This window comes from Struthio camelus, chromosome 15 (genome assembly GCF_040807025.1).
Source record: "Struthio camelus isolate bStrCam1 chromosome 15, bStrCam1.hap1, whole genome shotgun sequence".
NCBI classification, from domain to species: domain Eukaryota; kingdom Metazoa; phylum Chordata; class Aves; order Struthioniformes; family Struthionidae; genus Struthio; species Struthio camelus.
Window position 1 is genome coordinate 20,877,383 of NC_090956.1, and position 17,761 is coordinate 20,895,143.

The 17,761-nt window shown below is 47.1% G+C and overlaps 1 protein-coding gene across 5 annotated transcripts in view; it reads right to left on the bottom strand.

Annotated features, from left to right (window-relative positions):
• Positions 1–17,761, bottom strand: part of LOC104142271 (ankyrin repeat and fibronectin type-III domain-containing protein 1) — a 348,255-nt gene that overhangs the window by 327,107 nt on the left and 3,387 nt on the right. For 3 of the 5 annotated variants that reach the window (XM_068908667.1, XM_068908666.1, XM_068908669.1), the window contains one exon: positions 15,295–15,437. The gene's annotated coding sequence lies outside the window, so the exon portion shown is untranslated. The remainder of the gene's footprint in view (positions 1–15,294; positions 15,438–17,761) is intronic. The other 2 variants (XM_068908668.1, XM_068908673.1) reach the window with 1 other exon arrangement.

Genomic DNA, 17,761 nt, shown 5'->3' on the forward strand with positions numbered 1-17,761 from the left:
CAAGGGTTGTCAAGGACAACAAGAAGGGCTTCTATAAATACATCAGTAACAAAGGGAAAACTAGGGGAAATCTGGGCCTGCTGCTGAATGGGGCAGGAGCTCTGGAGATAGCAGATGCAGAAAGGGCTGAGGTACTGAATGCCTTCTGTGCCTCAGTCTTTACTGGTGGGACTGGCCTGCAGAAATCCCAAGCCCTGGACACCAAAGAGAAAGTCTGGAGAAAGGCAGACTTTCCTTTGATGGAGAACGATCAGGCTGGGGAATGCGTGAGCAAACTGAACATACACAAGTCCATGGGCCCTCATAGGAAATACCCACGTGTGGGTGCTGAGGGAGGGGGCTGCTGCCATTGCAAGGCCACTCTCCAACATCTTTGAAAGGTCATGGTGATCCTGAGAGATGCCTGAGGACTGGCAGAAAGTAAACGCCACTCCAATTTTCAAAGAGGGCAAGAAGAAAGACCCAGGGAACTACAGGCCAGGCAGCCTCACTTCAATCCCTGGAAAGCTAACAGAGCAACTAATCCTGGACACCATTTCCAAGCACACATAGGACAAGAAGGTAACAAGGAACAGTGAGCATGGATTCACATGGATAAATAACAGTTAACTGACCTGATATTATTCTACGATGAAGTGATAGGCTTAGTAGATGAGGGGAGAGCAATCAATGTTATCTACCTTGGCTACAGTAAGGTTTTTGACACTGCCTCCCAAAACATCCTCACAGGCAAGCTGATAAAACTATGGACTAGATGAGCAGGCAGTGAGGTGAACTGGAAACCAGCTGAACAGCAGAACTCAGAGGGTTTTAAATAGTGGCACGAAGTCTCGTTGAAGGCCAGGAATGAGCAGTGTGCCCCAGGGGTCAATACTGGGTTCAGTACAGACTCATTAACGATCTAGATGATGGGGCAGAGTGCACCCTCAGCAAGAATCCTGAGGATACAGGACTGGAAAGGGTGGCTGACGTGCCAGAGGGTTGTGCTGCCGTTCAAAGGGACCTCAACAGGCTGGAGAGGTGGGCAGACAGCAGTCTCGCAAAGTTCAACAAAGGGAAGTGCAGAGTCCTGCACCTAGGGAGGAATAACCCCAGGCACCAGTACAGGCTGCGGGCCAACCAACCAGAAAGCAGCTCTGCAGAAAAGGATATGGGGGTCCTGGTGGACAGCAGGTGGGACATGAGGCAGCAAGGGGCCCTTGTGGCAAAGAAGGCCCAACGGTATCCTGGGCTGCATTAGCAAGAGCGGTGCCAGCAGGTCGAGGGAGGTGATCCTTTCCCTCTACTCAGCCCTGGTGAGGCTGCATCTGGAGTACTGTGTCCAGTGCTGGGCTTCCCAGTACAAGAGAGTACAAGGCTGCAGATGCTGGTTCCCCTCTTCCCCATCCCTCCCACACCCTACAGGGGTATATTAAATCCATCGGCTACACTGTCCTCCTCTTGATAGCCCAGGGAAGTGGACTAGAACAAGGTAAGCTACTCGCTCTGCAAAGCCATGGTCTCTACCCAGCCACCCACACAACCTCTTCTCCAAACATTGCTCTCTTGCTCTGCTCTCAATTTTACACCAAGATGAAAAACAGAAACTGAGGTTCTTCAGTTTAGATATAAAGGGAGATTGACTGCTCTGCAAAATGGGAAATGCAAGGTTATGGGGCCTTTCAGAAGTGCATCTCAGTCTGTACTTATATGAGAGAGCCTCAGAAAAATGTTATTGTGTGCCCACCCCCCAACATTCCTTTGAGCATACTGCTGACTTGCACAAAGCAGCACTGAGCTGGGAAGACAACAGATAAACCCAAACAGAAATGTATTTTCTGCTTATATTCCCCACACTGCTAGAAGTAAAGGTATCAGTCTCCCTTCTTCCAATTTCTTCTTCTCCCACCTCCTATCACCAGCCTGAGAACATCCTCTTCCTTACCCTCAACCAGCTCCATCAGTCCTGTTTCTGATCCTGAGAGCCTGATTCAGGTGGTGGCCCAAGGCCTCCTGGCAGCAGGAGAAGAAAGAGAAGCTCTATGGGACAGGGGAGTGAGAATGAGCCGCAAGGGGAGAGGAAGAGACAACCAGAAAGACAGTACAATACCAAAAGGAGGACACAGTTTATAAGGCAAGGATGAAGAATGCCTGCACCACTAAGAACTCTCCTTTCTCAGCAGAGGTCAATTTGTCAACCATTGTAATGAGGAACAGGCTGCCTCTCTACACTGTCAACAACTTCAGAGTGCCATGGGAAAAAAACCCACCTGTTTTTCATTGTTTGGCTGGCTGTTTTGTTTTGTTTGAGGTTCAAGCAGGACAGAGAACATCTGTTCTCCCTGGCTCTGTCAAATCACCAGTGTCCTGCTCAGGAGGGGCTTTTGCCTGGCCAGCACTCCCTGTGCACCCTCAGTGGCAGTGGGGCTGCCTCCAGCCACAGTGGGGTGGAGGCAGAGGACCTGTGCTCAAGCCTCCTGCAAGGGATTGCTCAGGGAATTCTCTACATCCAGGCAGCACAGAACTGCATTTATTGTTAGAGAGAAAGATCAAAAATCCTGCAGAACTACACTGTCAGCAACTTCAGAGTACACATTTTCTCTTCTTTCCTTTCTTCCCCAAGGCAGAAAATCCAGCAGAGTTGCCCTTTGCCTTTCAGAATTACCACAGGTATCTCTGCACCTTGCAATAGAAGAATAGCAATTACTGTCCCCTTCAACTTCAGCGCTTATATAAGAGACCTGCTCTGCATTAAATTGTGACAGAGAAACAGGCCCTCCATCGCTTTCCAGCCTTATTGTCAAAGCCTAAACACAATCCAAGCAGCACAGTAGGTCACAGTACAGTGTGCTAGGGCTCATGGTGACATTGCCTTCAGCATTCATCCATGCCAACAGATACATAAGCCCTGCTCAAGTAGTAATATCAGATGGAACCTACACAGAAGAAACCCCAAGAAAAAGGTTTTATGATGAAACAGTGATTTAATAACAATGCCAAAAGGGTTGTTGAGAACAGCTAAGGCTATGGAGCTGTAATGCCCCAGGAACCTGCTGAAGAAGGCAAATGGAGGGAGAAGACAAGAACCAGATTAGTAGAGTCTGAAGAGCGGTCTGTTGATACAGTAGGTGGGAGAAAAATTCAGTTTTGCAGCACAACTGCTTTGTCTGATAGCTATATCTAAAGCATCTGCCTAGGTGAGATGGGGTGAAACCATCCCAGGAAGGAGAACCTCAGTGCCAATGGCAGGAGAAGGTGGACAGAGAGGGCTAGAGCAGAGTCAGCACTTGGAATGCAGGACCACAACCTCAGCCAGCAACTACAACTACCAATTCAGAGACATGAACTGACCACAAAGGATTTAAAAAAAAAAAAAAAAAAAATCAAGACTTTCCTGGTAGGAACTGCTGCCCTTCCTTCTGCTCTCTGCTTTCTCCTCCTACTCCCACTAACTCGGTTTCAGAAAATAATGAGCTTTCCTCATTAAACTTGTTCTTCCTACATAGAAATCAACCATTCAGGGCAACCTGACTGCCAGATATGTACAGAAAACAGAGCCAAGGAAAACTGCAGCAGCAAGCAAATCAACAGGGAGCTTATCTTCCAAGGCCAAAGTTTCAGCACAGAGATTTGAACATGCCGAGTTTTGGGATCAGCAACCTCCTCCCCGAGCTGCAGATGCCACAGTTTGTACGTGAAGGACCACTCTGAAGAGCAGTAAACCAAGGAGACTCACAAGAGGAACAGAGCGGGGATAGAAAAGCCAGACCTCGCTCCTGCTACTCCAGAAGCATCAGTACGCTACATAAAAACTGCTTCAAATCCAGCAAAACCCCAGCAAGTTCCTGTACTGCAAGATAAGAACCTGAGAACAGCACAACCAAAATTTCCCACTGAACAGAGGCAGCTCAAGGAGACACTGGGAACAGGACCATCAACATAGACCCAGGAAGGAAGGCTTGGGTGTGGATCCGTGTGCCCCTATGGCTTGGGAGCAAACAGGGAAAGGAAGCTGGGGGGAGGTTCCTGGTCAAAGGATCAAGAAAATAGCCACTCTTTGGAAGATCTGGCTTCAGATGAAGACAGACTTACAAGGTCAGTGCTCTGGCAGGGACTGGGAAACTTCTGAGATATCTGCTATTTTAATTTTAAAATGTTGCTGGAATAGTTCAAAATAGTTCAGCACTGGCTAGTCCAATGCTATCCCAGTGGAACGGTGAATGAAAATGCTACATCTCAAGTTAGTCCTAAACCAAATCCTGACTCTGCTGACTTTGCAACAAGGGGCAAGGGCTTGCTGTAGGGAGAAGTGTCAGTTCTTATTCCAAAGTTGCGCTGGATTTTCCCTAAGGCCTTTTAATTCTCTCTTGTTGAAGAAACCAAATAGGAATATGAACTCTTCATCTTCATCTGGGCATTGCAATAGGGAAGGTTACACATTAAGAGATTACCGTCTAGAAAAGAGGACACTACATTTAAAACGATCAAGAATAACTGCAACACTGAAATATCACCTCCAAAACCAAGCAAGATGCCACAAGATGGGCTTTGCCCCTCAAAACTCACACCAAGATGATCTAATGTACTATCTGTCCCTTACCTCTCTGGAGTCTGCTCCAAGCCTGCACTCAGAGAGGGCAGTAGAAGGAGAGGATGCCCTACAATGCGCGCCTGAATCTCAGGGACAAGACAAGCTTTAGCATGGTCATAGATATGGGGTATATTTATAGTGCTTTTATTGTATTATGCATTTTTGTTCAAGTCATATCACAAAAAAGAGGAGAGCTGGAAAGGTATACTTTAAGTTGCAGAAATAGGAGTTGTTTAAAAAAAGAATCAAAGGTCTGACATTTAAAATTCATTCATTCAGAACTGAACTATTAACATAAATTAACAATTCAAACCACATACACTGCTACATTTACTTCCAAGTAATTTTCAAGTACCACTAGCACTGCAAGATAAGTTAATCGCACATTCTATTAATTTGCAGCATGCAGAGATTAACCTCCTTTTAATTAGAACTAATTTTAGTTTTGCAGGAATAGGATAAGCACACTTTATAAGTATTCCTCTTGACATGATATCTTACAGATACAGATGAGGAACAGTAGCTCTTTATGCTGCCACTTCTCCTCTCCCTACATACACACACCCCCCATCCCCCCACAGCACTACCAGCCCCTTTCAAACCCCTCTGCAGGAAGTGGCCACAAGGGAGAGAGAGTCCCAAGGAAGAGCAAGGACACGTTCCACAGGAGACCACTGCAGCCGGGGAACAGGTAGGAACGGAAACAGGAAAAGTACACGATTTCACTTCTGCAACATCCCTGATAGGGGAAAAGGACAGGCACACTGAACAAACACAAGAGCCAGCAGAAAAAGAGGACCACAGACGGTTTATGGACCAGATGCAAATTGTGCCCCAGTTTTCCCACAAACAAAATGATGCAAGAAAAGCAGTGCTGAACGAAGCAGGATTTGCACCACATGCAAAAGAAGATGAAAGAGCTAAAGAAGAGACAATGTGGAAAGGATCAGGTCCAGGACACACTTTTTCCAGAAGCATGGATCAATAAAGCAGCCTGCGGAGCGCATGAAATCTCAGTGCTGTCTTCCTCCCACCTGATGAGACTTACACCAAACCTGCATCCACCGAAGCTGATGAAATCAGGCTTGGCCTCCCTCAGAGTCACAGAGCAATTCCTGAACCATTTCCTCACATGTCCTTCAAGTCCAGAAAACCAGCTAAATGCTACTACAGCACACTGCTTTCTGGTCTCTTTTAAATCCTTGCCACCCATGCTTCAAGGCCAAGCCCTCACCCACCAAACCGGCCTGGGCTGGGCACAGAAGACCCAAGACCAAGCCCAAGAAGTCTCCTGGCACATTCATGCACCGCCAGCTTTGTCACCAGTGGCATTCAAGCGTTCCCTCTGGCCTCCCCACCTCAAGCTCTGCCTGTTCCCCAACTTGGCCCAGTTTTCAGAATAGTTTCAAGCATATTTTTCTTTTAACCTATACAAAATATACCGTGGGGAGACCTCCAGACCAAATAGCCAAATTAAACCAAATTGATGCAACCCTCAATTCAAACAGAATTAAAAGGATCCATCCTAAAGAATTTACATTTGACTAAAACAGTTTAAAAACCCAAATCTTCATCCTGTACACAGCTTGTCTGCAAGCTAAAGGTTTTGCCACGGGGTTGCGGTGGGTTATACCACTTCCAGCCACCTCTTGGACCAACACCACTCCCACAGGACACCCACGCCCCTGCTGAAAGCCATGACCGCAGCAAAGGGAGTCCAGGAGCCACAACAGCCTGGACCTGAGGGAGGACTGGTGGCACCCCACACCCACGCCTGCCTGAAGATTGCCTCTGCCTTCCTTCAGGACTAACATCGGCGCCACCACATCCATCCAAAATCCTGCCCTGCCAACATGCTAGAGTTCATAAACTGCCAGCTCAGCCTGCATTTAACCAGGACATCTCTGAAGGAAGGTGAAGTTTCGGCTCACACCCAGTAAAGGGGAAAGACCGGTTCTCAGGGAGGGGAATGATCCAGCTCCGGTGACAGCTGTGGTAAAGATTGCCCTGCTCATGTGCAGGGCTGCTCCACGGGCAGCCAGAGGTCAGCTCCAGTGAGCAGCAGACCGTCAGCCCAAAGGAAGGAGCTGGTGCCCTGTGCACACAAGATAGAAGTGTCTTGTTTGCCTTGTCACTACTTTTAATCTAAACCTCCCTTTCACGCCGGTGCTGCTAACAGAACGTCCTGCCACAGCCAAGTCAAGTCAACTGGTGACTTCATTGTTGCTTCCTTCACCTAAATTGTCTCCAGAGACCCCACTGCTTCTTTTCAGCGGGCGCAGCATCCTCTAAACACAGCTGCACAGCCTCCATTTCCTTCCTCTGCGCAGATCTCCAGTTCACATCCACTACTTGTAATGCAGCACAGTTTTTAACCTCAGATTCTCCTCCTCCTGCCAACATCAGCTCCACACTTCAGGACAAGGAAAACAAGCAAGTGACCAGTAAACTTCTTTGGGGCAGACCCTTCCTTCCCACACACGCAGCAAGAAAATTCCAGTGGCTCTTCAGGCTTGGTGGGATAGATGCAGACTGTAGTTCAGCAGCCCTGGCCTTGGGGAGCACAGGCACAGCAGGAGGAGGCCCCCCTCCCCAGGGCCCTACATCCCAGGTTCCATCAGGTTCAAGCCCAGAGGGCTAGCAGGCTAGCATAAATTACCATTTATGCTGCCTGCTCCACACCACTATTAGAAATGCTGTTCCCAGAGCATCAGGTTGAGGCACATTTGCACCTGAGCCCTTGCCATTCCCAGCACCTGACAAACATAAAACAACATCAGTACACCTGGGCTGTGAAGTGAGATCAGCTGGGGAGGGAAAACATCTGCTACATCACAGCAGAAACTCTGGAATATTTTGGAAAAAGACACTCTGAATACTTCCGTTATATTTTTGTGAGATGTAACAAAAAGGTGCTTGAATTAAAATTATTTCTCTCTAATAATAATTAAAATTATTTCCAGTTTTCTGCAGAAAGAGATCTCCCAACCTGCTTTAGCAAAAGTTTCTAGCCAGACAGAACCTCTCAAGTACTATCTCCAATGCTCAGCCCTCTGCAAAGTCCAGCACTTTTGCCCAATCAGAAGTCTCTCCATCCTTCTGCTGCCCCTGCTAGCACTTCCCACCATCATCTCCCATAGATTGCTTTCCAAAAATCTCCTTTTTCAAAGCCTAAAACCCTCCTGTTGTAGACAAAGCTGTACACAAACAACTGGATATAGTGGTGCTATACTCTGTACCCTGTATCTGTGTACACACACACACACTCTCACATACACACACACCCTTTCAGTTACACACTCTTTGGAGCAGGAACCACTACTTTGTGCAATTGTTTTATTTATGCACAAGTTCCAAGAGACTCCGAGGGCTTAACCTGAAGCTAAGGGCTCCACAACACACAATCCCTTCGCCTAACCCCTTCCACACTGAAAACAAGACCCTGCATTCATCTCAGAGCAGCAGCAGAACTCACTGTGTCCGGGGACATGAAGCCAGTTCGGGGCACGTTTCTGAGGCTTCCTCTGACCCTAGCCAGCACTCAGCACAGACAGTTGAAGCAAATGTGTTTTGAACAAAATTAACCCTTAGCTTTCAGGCTCACCTAGTAGCTTTTAACAGGAACGCTTGCTCAGAGCAAGCCTAATCCATCAATGAAGACATCATCACTGATTTTAAAGGGCTTTAGCTCAGTGCATCAATTTCAAAAAGGCATCTGCCCCCTTCTACAGGCCAACATTGCAGGCCAGAATTGCTCTGCTGATGGAACTCTTATCCCCAAAATGCTTCCCAAGTTTTAGTCAGGCTACTCTTTGAACTAACACATTTTACTCTCAATAAGATGCTTTCACATATCTACCATTTATTTAATTTTGCTTTGCTGCTGTTGGTTTTGAAGCTGCACATGCTGGTACCTAGTGCTGCTGCATCACATTGAGCAACAAGGCAGGGCTGAGAGCGCTAAAAATGATATGCAATGCTCTATAGAAACAGAAGGGTTCATTAACATGCACTTGGGATGCTCTTTACTAGGGGAAGGGGAACAGTTTAAAAATCAACACAAGATGGCCTGCTGACCACAGTATCATGCATACTTTAAGTTTTGGGTTTTATAAGCCTTAACAGCTCTATTTTCCCTTAACTGGTGCAATTGTTTTTAACCCTGCTACTGCAAGCCATGTTACTATGGTTACCCCACACAAGCCTCAGTCAGTGAGTGAGGTATATTTTTAGATTTGTCAAAATAAAAGTCTAAAGAGGCTTTTCTGTACAGAGCCTTCCTTGTTCCACCACACAAGAATTAAGGCGCATTCAATGGAATTAAAACGGGGGAAATTCAAAACTGATTAGAGGAGAGGCCCTAGGTGCAGCCAGAGCATAACTCCAGAAACCTGCAGGCTGCTGCAGCCCACAGCCCAGGATGCTATGAGGGGTGCTGCTTCCTCTCACTATCCTCCCAAAGACATGGTGGGATAGTTCAGGTAACAGGCATGCTGTAAGAGCTGGATACAGGCTCCTCAGGAAGGACAGGTCAGAAAAACAAGGTGGGGAGTTGTCCTTAGTGTGAGAGCACAGCAGGAGCGCACAGGGAGGGGTGATGATGGGTCAGGATTTGCAGGCATATGGATGTGGGCGATGTCATGGTGGGTGTCTGCTACAGCCCTCCTGATCAGGAAGAAGTAGGTGAGGCCTTCTTCAGATCACTGGAAGGAACTGGATCATCCTCATGTTTGCAAGCCCTCATCCTCATGAGGGACTTTATCCCTCCTGATATCTGCTAGAGGGACAATATAGCAGGGCACAAGCAATCCAGAAAGTTTCTGGAGTGCATTGATGACAACCTCCTGCCACAGTGACGAGAAGCTGATGAGGAGACATGCTCTGCTGGACCTCATACTTTCATACAAGGAAGAACTAGTCAGAGATGCCAAGATCAGGGGCAACCTTAGCTGTAGTGATCCTGAGATGGTGATGTTCAAGATCGTGAGGGAAGGGAGCAGGGCAACAATCAGGATCACAACCCCATACTTCACGAGAGTAGACTTTGGCATGTGCAGGGGAGAATCCCCTGGGATACGACCATGAGAGAAGTAGGGTTCAGAAGAACTGGTTGATTTTCAAGAATTACTTCCTCTAAGCCCAAGAACAGACCATCCCAATGAGCAGGAAGTCAAACAACAGAGGCAGAAGACATGCATGGATGAACAAGAAGATCCTGACTACAATCAAATATTGAAGGGAAGCGTACAAGAGATGGAAGCAAGGACAGGTGACCCAGAAGGAATATAAAGACACTGATTGTGTCTGAAACAGCTGTGTTGCCGTTCAAAGGGACCTCAACAGGCTGGAGAGGTGGGCAGACAGCAGTCTCGCAAAGTTCAACAAAGGGAAGTGCAGAGTCCTGCACCTAGGGAGGAATAACCCCAGGCACCAGTACAGGCTGCGGGCCAACCAACCAGAAAGCAGCTCTGCAGAAAAGGATATGGGGGTCCTGGTGGACAGCAGGTGGGACATGAGGCAGCAAGGGGCCCTTGTGGCAAAGAAGGCCAACGGTATCCTGGGCTGCATTAGCAAGAGTGGGAAGTCGGACCTGACAGCAGGTCGAGGGAGGTGATCCTTTCCCTCTACTCAGCCCTGGTGAGGCTGCATCTGGAGTACTGTGTCCAGTGCTAGGCTGCCTGGTACATAATAGACAGCTGGGACTGAAAAAAGCCCAGCAAAGGGCCACATAGCTGATTAAGGGACTGGAGCATCTGTTTTATGAAGAGAGGTTGGGAGAGCTGGGATTGTTTAGCTTCAAGAAGAGAAGGCTGGGGGCAGGAGGGGAATCTTATCAGCGTGTATCAGTTTACACCTGATAGGAAGGTGTAAAACAGAGCCAGACTCTTTTCAGTGGTGCCCAGTGACAGGATGAAAGGCAATAGGAACAAACTGAAACACAGGAAATTCCTTTTATACACAGGAAAACACTTTTTTTTTACCCCTAGAAGTAGTTAAACACTGGAACAGATATCCCAGAAAGGTTCTGAAGTCTCCATTCTTGGAGGTATTTAAAACCCAACCGGACACGGTCCTGAGCTACCTCCTCCAGCTGACTCTGCTCTTAGCAGGGAGGATGGACTAGAGGATTTCCAGAGATCTGTCTCCAACCTCAACAGTTCTATGATTCTGTGATCTAGCAGCTCACTGACCCAGAAGAGGTGAATCCGTCCCCCTTGAGGCCCAGACCGTCCAATGTGGCTGTGAACTACGTGCCCTTTGCTGCTGGCTCAGTGAACTGAGCTGGCTCATAGCTGGCCCAGAAGGACAGCTGCACCAGATGCCATTTGAGCAGCAGCCACTGCCATTTCATCCCACCTTGACCATCTCCACAGCTGCAAGGGAATATGGGTGGCTGGTGGGGTGCTTCAGACATCCCAGCATCAGCAGTCCCCCATTCATGAATCAGCACATTTACAGAAGTCAGCAAAGGTGCAAAAGCAGCAGCATTCAGAAGGAGATTACGCATTTCCATGGGAATCATGGTTATTCAGCAAGCATTTCAGAAAGGGTCATGAACCTCATGCTGCAAAGGCCAAGTTGCTTTTTAATGAAGAGACTACACAGAAACCTAAGGCATACACCGTATTACCACAACTCTGTTCCTGTTCAGCCCTTACTGTTTCCCCATTGTACCTGATACTTGAACTGCTTGAGACAGGAAAGAGAAGAGCAGATGAGCAGTGAATCAGCATTCCTCCGCAGCAGTGTCATAGTTAAGTGCAACACAGCACAACCTCCCAGGGCTATAATATACATGCACTCCATGCTTGCTTACACAGTAGCTGTCTGATGACAGAGTGTTCAAAGAGACATTTGCAGTTCAGGATATCTGATCTTAATTGCTGGATTACTGACATAGAAGTAACAAATGGGATTTTAAATCCCTGTATTTATTTCAGCAAGCAAGAATGGTATTTGTGTGACAATTTGTTCATTCAAAGTCCGGGCCATAGAGCAAGATTTTAAAAATTTCGTTTCTTGTGTGGAACATCCATAAGCAGTACAAGCACCTTTAAAGCAGCATAATTTCATCCACTCAGAGGAGTGGAGTTGTTTTAGTTGTACCAAGAGATTTAAAATGCCAGCAGGGAAGAGGTGGTAATATAAGCTGCTGGAACACAGTTTTGACGCCAGTGAGTGTCAAAAGCGTCGTTGCACAGATGAGGGATTAAATGGCCTATTATGCAGCCTTAGAAGCAGGACACACAAGGTGCAGTTTTTCAGTCTAGCTGAACCAAACTGCAGTTTGCTCGTCCACCCCACTGCCAGAAGTAAGCGTCTGCCCCTTTCCTGTGCCCTCACCAGTGCTGGTGAGACAAGGAGCTAAACCATCAGAAAAGTCACCTTACAACACAACAGATGGCTTTTTGTCTTTTCAGCTCTTTGAACTGATTCACCACAAGAGAACCAGAGCAAGGGAATGGAAAGGAGCAGGACAGCCACCATGGATGGCAGCCCAGTCGGCTTAGCTCAGCGGGCTGCTTGACCCTCACCCTTGGGGGAGGCAGGCAATTCAGCAAGAGCTCTGATACAGGCATGCTGCAACATCACATTGCAAGTATCCACACAACGGTTCAACACTGTTTAAGATGGGTGCATCTACCTGACAGATTTAGTGTCGCTAAGACCTGCATGATGAAATGACATCTCAGTCCATGTACCAGCCTGAAGAAGTGCCTACAAGCAACTGCTGTCTAAGTAGATTCCATTCAGCCTACAATCACCACACATCTACAGCAGCAATTTGATGCTCCACAAGCAAGACCAGATACATTATCCCTCCCCCAAGCAAAGGAAGCTGGAGACAGGCTCTGAAATCTTGCCCCAAACCAGGTACTGCAATTTAAGTCTGTTCAGTGATCACTGCCTCATTCCGTTTGTCATGAGCTCTCATGATACGGACACGTGGCATCAGAGGAGCAAGTCCAAGCAGCAGTCAAATCTCTGTGGCTGGATTTGCATGCTAAACAGACACAGTGTTGACAATACAACAAACAAATTTGAGCACTTTTTCCCCATTGGTTCTTATCAAAGCGAGAGTCTATTAGATAGTCACCTATGAACACCTCAGAGGTTGGGGGGAGCACCGACAAAGCAGTACATCCAGCAATCTTCACGTACACTCTAGACAAGTGATATTTCACTGCTATTGCCAATTAGACAGGTAAACGCTAAGGTGCGGGGACTGCAGCCTGAGAATTGCCTCAGTCCCAAAAAAACTAGCATCCTTCCAAAAAAAGAGACATTACCCAATCTCGGTTCTCCCAGGCTCAAGGGAAAATATATCTGAACTGAGCCACAAGAAAACATTAGCAGGAAAGCGGGAAAGAACAGAAAGTATCAGCAATATTTTAGCTCATATCAGCAAGTGAATTAAGGGGAGGGAAAACTGGGGGTGAGGATTCCAGCAGGAACTTGTCCTTTTGTAGAAAGACTCTCTCTGAGGAAAGGGCAACTACTTAAATACAAACTGCTGAGCTGTATGCACTTCAGACAGCCTGACCCCAGTTTCCTGTAAGGATCCAGCAAAAAGAAAGGAGAGTAAAACAAAAGAGAGGTCACAAGCTGTTCCCTGAACTGACTCCATGATGCTATAGTGCTGCTGCTCTCCCTCCATTCTGCTGCCTGAGGAGTGTCAGATGAGAAAGCAATCTCATTTTGCTGGAAGGCAACAATCTGATCTTGTTAATGAGAATGCTAGTAACTCACAGGCAATATTTTCCTTTTACACAGCCATGCCTTTCATTAGATTTCAAACTATTTTACTTATAAAGGAGCTCAGTCCATTCCTATAAACCCATTTTGCATATGAGGAACCCACGCCAGCTTCTGTATATCTAGAGCTGTTTTCCCCAGGAAGCAATCAACCTGTGATGCTGTAAGCAAGCAGGGAGAAAACAATGACACAATCCAACCAGAAATAATAGCTCATGGTACTAGTGTATGGAGCAGTCCTCCCCATGCCTCTTCAAAGCAGGCATCAGGACAAACAGGTACCACCCCACCCTGCCCAAGCTGAGGTGGATGCCTACCAGACCCGCATAGCAGGTTTCTTCCTTCCTAATCACAAATACAAGCTTTATTTGTCCTTTCTGAATGAAGAAAACAACTTTGAATACCCAGACTTACAGAAACCCACTCTCACCATAAAGCCTCACAGCAGTTAGCGATTTTGCTATTTAGGTTCCTGTGACATTTCACACTATGATTAATAACCCCAAGAAACACCCTGTTGAGCCAATCAGTAACTCCCCGGAGCTCTAAAGCACCACTCCTCTTTTAATGGAAGTCAGCAGCAAAATAAGACTACCAGCCACCTTTGAGTTGTAGTCTTCTCTTGTGTTAGGGATCAGCACACTGGTAACGATGCTTTCTAACTGCTTCCATTAAGAAATATAGATTATGTTTTCATCCCCCCCCATGCCCCTTCAGAGGATTAGTGTACTTAAAATGGTGATCTCACCTCCACTACAGTATAATGTGCAAATAATGCTAGGAATCCTAAACAGGGGCATTCCCCCGCATTTATTTGTCAGGTACCAACTTCAGGGGCCATCTCTTTTCACACGTGGAAAATAGAAGACAGGGTCTGCCAGGTTTCTGAGGATGAAGCTAAGGGAGGACCCCACTGAACAACACCTAAGGACTGGGACATCAATCCTACTGTTCACCTTGGCTCCCCAGACAGAGAGGGCTCTGGGACCTTCATGGGAAACGGATTTAGTAAACAGATTGTTGCACCAGAGGCTTTAATGCTCCTCAATATCACCTGGAGCCAGTGCCCAATTTAACCCATCTGGCATCAGTTTGAGTCATCCGCTCATTAGGATGAGGGATGCATAACAACACCTACAGCACTGTCACAACACAGCTAATGCTTCAAGACCAAAATGAGGTTTTTATCTATGCTTATGACAGCCAGGACAAAAAGACCTCTGGATACTGCTGATAAATAAACCCACCTGCCTTTCACCCCTACTCTGCAGCCAAAAGCCCTCCAGTACTCAACTAATCCATTAATGAACAAAGTCTTATGACCGTGCTCTTGGGGACCTGGGAAAAGCAGTTCTCCCATCTGAGATGAGAAAAAGCCTGCAAAAAAGAGGGAGATGATGGGTCTGTTTGTGGTCCCACAGGTTACTGGCATATCTGAAGCTCACTCTCCCCTAGGCACTTCCCTGGTTACCTACAAACACATGTGGCATTGCTGAATTGCAGCTAAGAGGCCAGACTGAGCACCTACATCTGCTCCCAGGGTTGGGTTTTCTATTAGTTTTTTGGGTGAGGGGAGATGCAATAGCCTTACAGTACCCAACCAAGTCTGATACGTGGTTTAATAAACAGTATGGACACACTCAGCTTATGACCCAATCAATGCAGTTTAAGGAAGATCTTAGTCTAATTTCTCTTCTGTACTCAGCTGCAAAAAAACCCAGATGTTTTTGGTGTAAAAAAGTAGAGAAAAGAAAAGACCCAACCTAAGAAAGTGGAGGAGCACAGCCAGAGGGCAACTGCACTCTTCCAATTTTAATTACATACGAGCATGGCAAAGAAAGGGGACCTTGCAAGCAAAAGCAGCAGAAAGAACAGCTCAGAAGGACTTCTGCAGTCTCTTATTATTATTTGCACACTCTTGGCACTATACAAAAAGATAAATGCCAGACAGGCAATTGTCCTCTTACCACTCACAAGCTTGTGTAGGTGGGCAGCTCTCCTGGCGTCACTTCGGATGGTCTAAGAGTCAGACTCCCCTTCTGCCACAATTGAGCCTACTCCACCGCATAAGTAGTAAGTGCCTTGAGGTGATGCTGTCCCCAGGTATGTTCTGTAAATAAAAGCAGAGCAAGAACTGGGTTTTATGCCACATGCATACACATCATCATCCCCCAAAATACCAGGCACCACAGTGGCTCTGCAGCAGACATTGGGTATTAATCAGGGATGCTCTGTAACCTATGATAGCTGGGGAGGAGAACAGGCAACAGGGACAAGTTCATAGGAAGAAAGAGGATAGCTTTATGTAGCCACTGCATGCAGCCCAAAGCTGCAAAGCTGCAACTCCAAAGCTGCAAAGCTGCAACTGGAGGTGCGCTGCAGAACAGAGAGGGCCAACCCACGATTTAAGAGCTGCCAGCAGCCCCCAGGGCGCTTGCCTACTCTTTTCTAGCCAGAGACACCTGTCATGCCAGAACGTGGGCTTTGAGGCAAGTGGGCTTCCAGCCGCTGGAGGAGCTGGCAGGACCAGTATCTCCAAGACACTTTCACCTCAAGAATGGTAGGTGACCCCTCGACTCCCTGAGCAACGTGGTCCCTGCCTCATGGCTCTTGATCGCACGAAGATTTTGGCATGCCAATCCCATAGGTGGGCAGGTTGCTTGGAAGAAGGCTTATGAACGCTAACCCCAAAGCAACCAGAACCAGAACAGCATAGATACTATACTCCCAGGAAGTTAAAGGAGCCATAAGGGGAAAGATAACAGTTCAGTGACAGCTACATAGATGAGCACAGAGCAATGTCCACATCTGTCAGTCCACTGTTTGGCATGCCAGGGCCAAAACCTCAGCCCACAGGCCAAACACCTCTGCCTTTAGAGGAGAATCATTTCAAACAGTGGCTGAATTTCCCCAGGCCTCAGAACTAAGCAGTCCTCAGTCTTCATCATTTTGGCATTTCGTTTTTCCTCAAGTTATTTTTCAGTCACCACCGAAAACCTTCAAGTTTGGAAGTCCTTGTGCCTTGGTGTCTCTTTGTGACCTTCATAGTCATCAGAAGAAAACAACTCTACTTAAATTTCATTAGTTTTCTTTTTCAACTCTGCCGTCATGTAGACAGACTTATCCGAAGCACAGGAACTAAACCTGGGACCCAAGCCTTGTTTCATATTAAATATGCTCTGCCAGACATCCAGAAAAACATCATACAAGTCATTTTGCTTCCGAACAGTTTCACAGTTTCTTGGCATGAAAAAAAGTCTCAGTTTCTACTTGTAGCTAACGCATAAAAAGCTGTCAAAGGTCAAAATAAAGAAGCTATCAATTTATCACAAAAAGTACATTTTATTCAAGCTTTTAACAGCCTTGGCTCTCTAACCAGTGACTGGAAATATACCACCCCAGAGCAAGCTGTGCTAGATTGTAACAGCAGGCAATTCTCATATGCCCCATACACTAGTGCACTGACAGCACTAGGAGAGCAGTGCCCTGCTTTTCCCATGTGGCTCCAGCCCCAGCTCACAGATTTAAAAGGCTCCCACCACGGAAAGGAGAAAGAGTCAACACTGGGAGCAGCTTTGTAGACAAAGGAAGCAAGTTCAGACTGGAAGCATCCTAAAAATAACTGATTCTCTGCTCAGTTCTTCCCAGCTTCCTGCCCCAGCAGCTCGCTCTGTGTTTCCCTATCAGCCATCCCTCCAAACTGGTCCCAACCACAGCAAAACCATTTGTGGTACGATCCCTTAGTACCCATGGTGAGGGATCTCAGCAGAGCAGACCCTCGCTCCCTGGAGAGAGAGGCCTGTACAGTCAGCATCCTAGAGCGAGGTCAGCCAGAGGAAGGTCCCAGCTGGCCGCATTCCGTTCCCTGCCCTCTACAACAACATATAGCAGAGTGAAGCATTGCTGGAACAGCATCACAGCACTTGCCTGTGTTGCCAAGCTAGCTTTCTTTGCAAGGCGAAAGAGGAACGGCAAGGGAGTCAATTAGCATCACCTAAAACTACTGGGAAGTTTCTTCTCCCAGCTCTGCCCAGCACCACAATGAAGCAGAAACCACAGTAGCTGGTTTCACCCGAGCGATGGATCCATTTCATGCTGCTACTCTGGCTGAGACATTTCAGTGCCTCAGCCACACTGCTGCATCTCTGCTCTTGCATGGCACTACTCTCCATCACTTCTGCTCTTCCTCATCCTCCAGCTAAATGGCCTTTTTTTTTGTATTTCTTTTGTATCCCTCAAAACAAACAGTGCCCTGGCTCTCAGAAACAGAGCACAGCTTGGCCCCAGTATTCCCATTCTCACCTAAGGAGACACAGATAACTGTTTAGTTTTGAGATGATTGCATAAAATAGGGGGAAGCTCTGATAGCATTCGCTGAGCAAACAGGCATAGTGATTTGAGAAAGTGCCAGCCCCCTCGGCACAGTGGGATCAC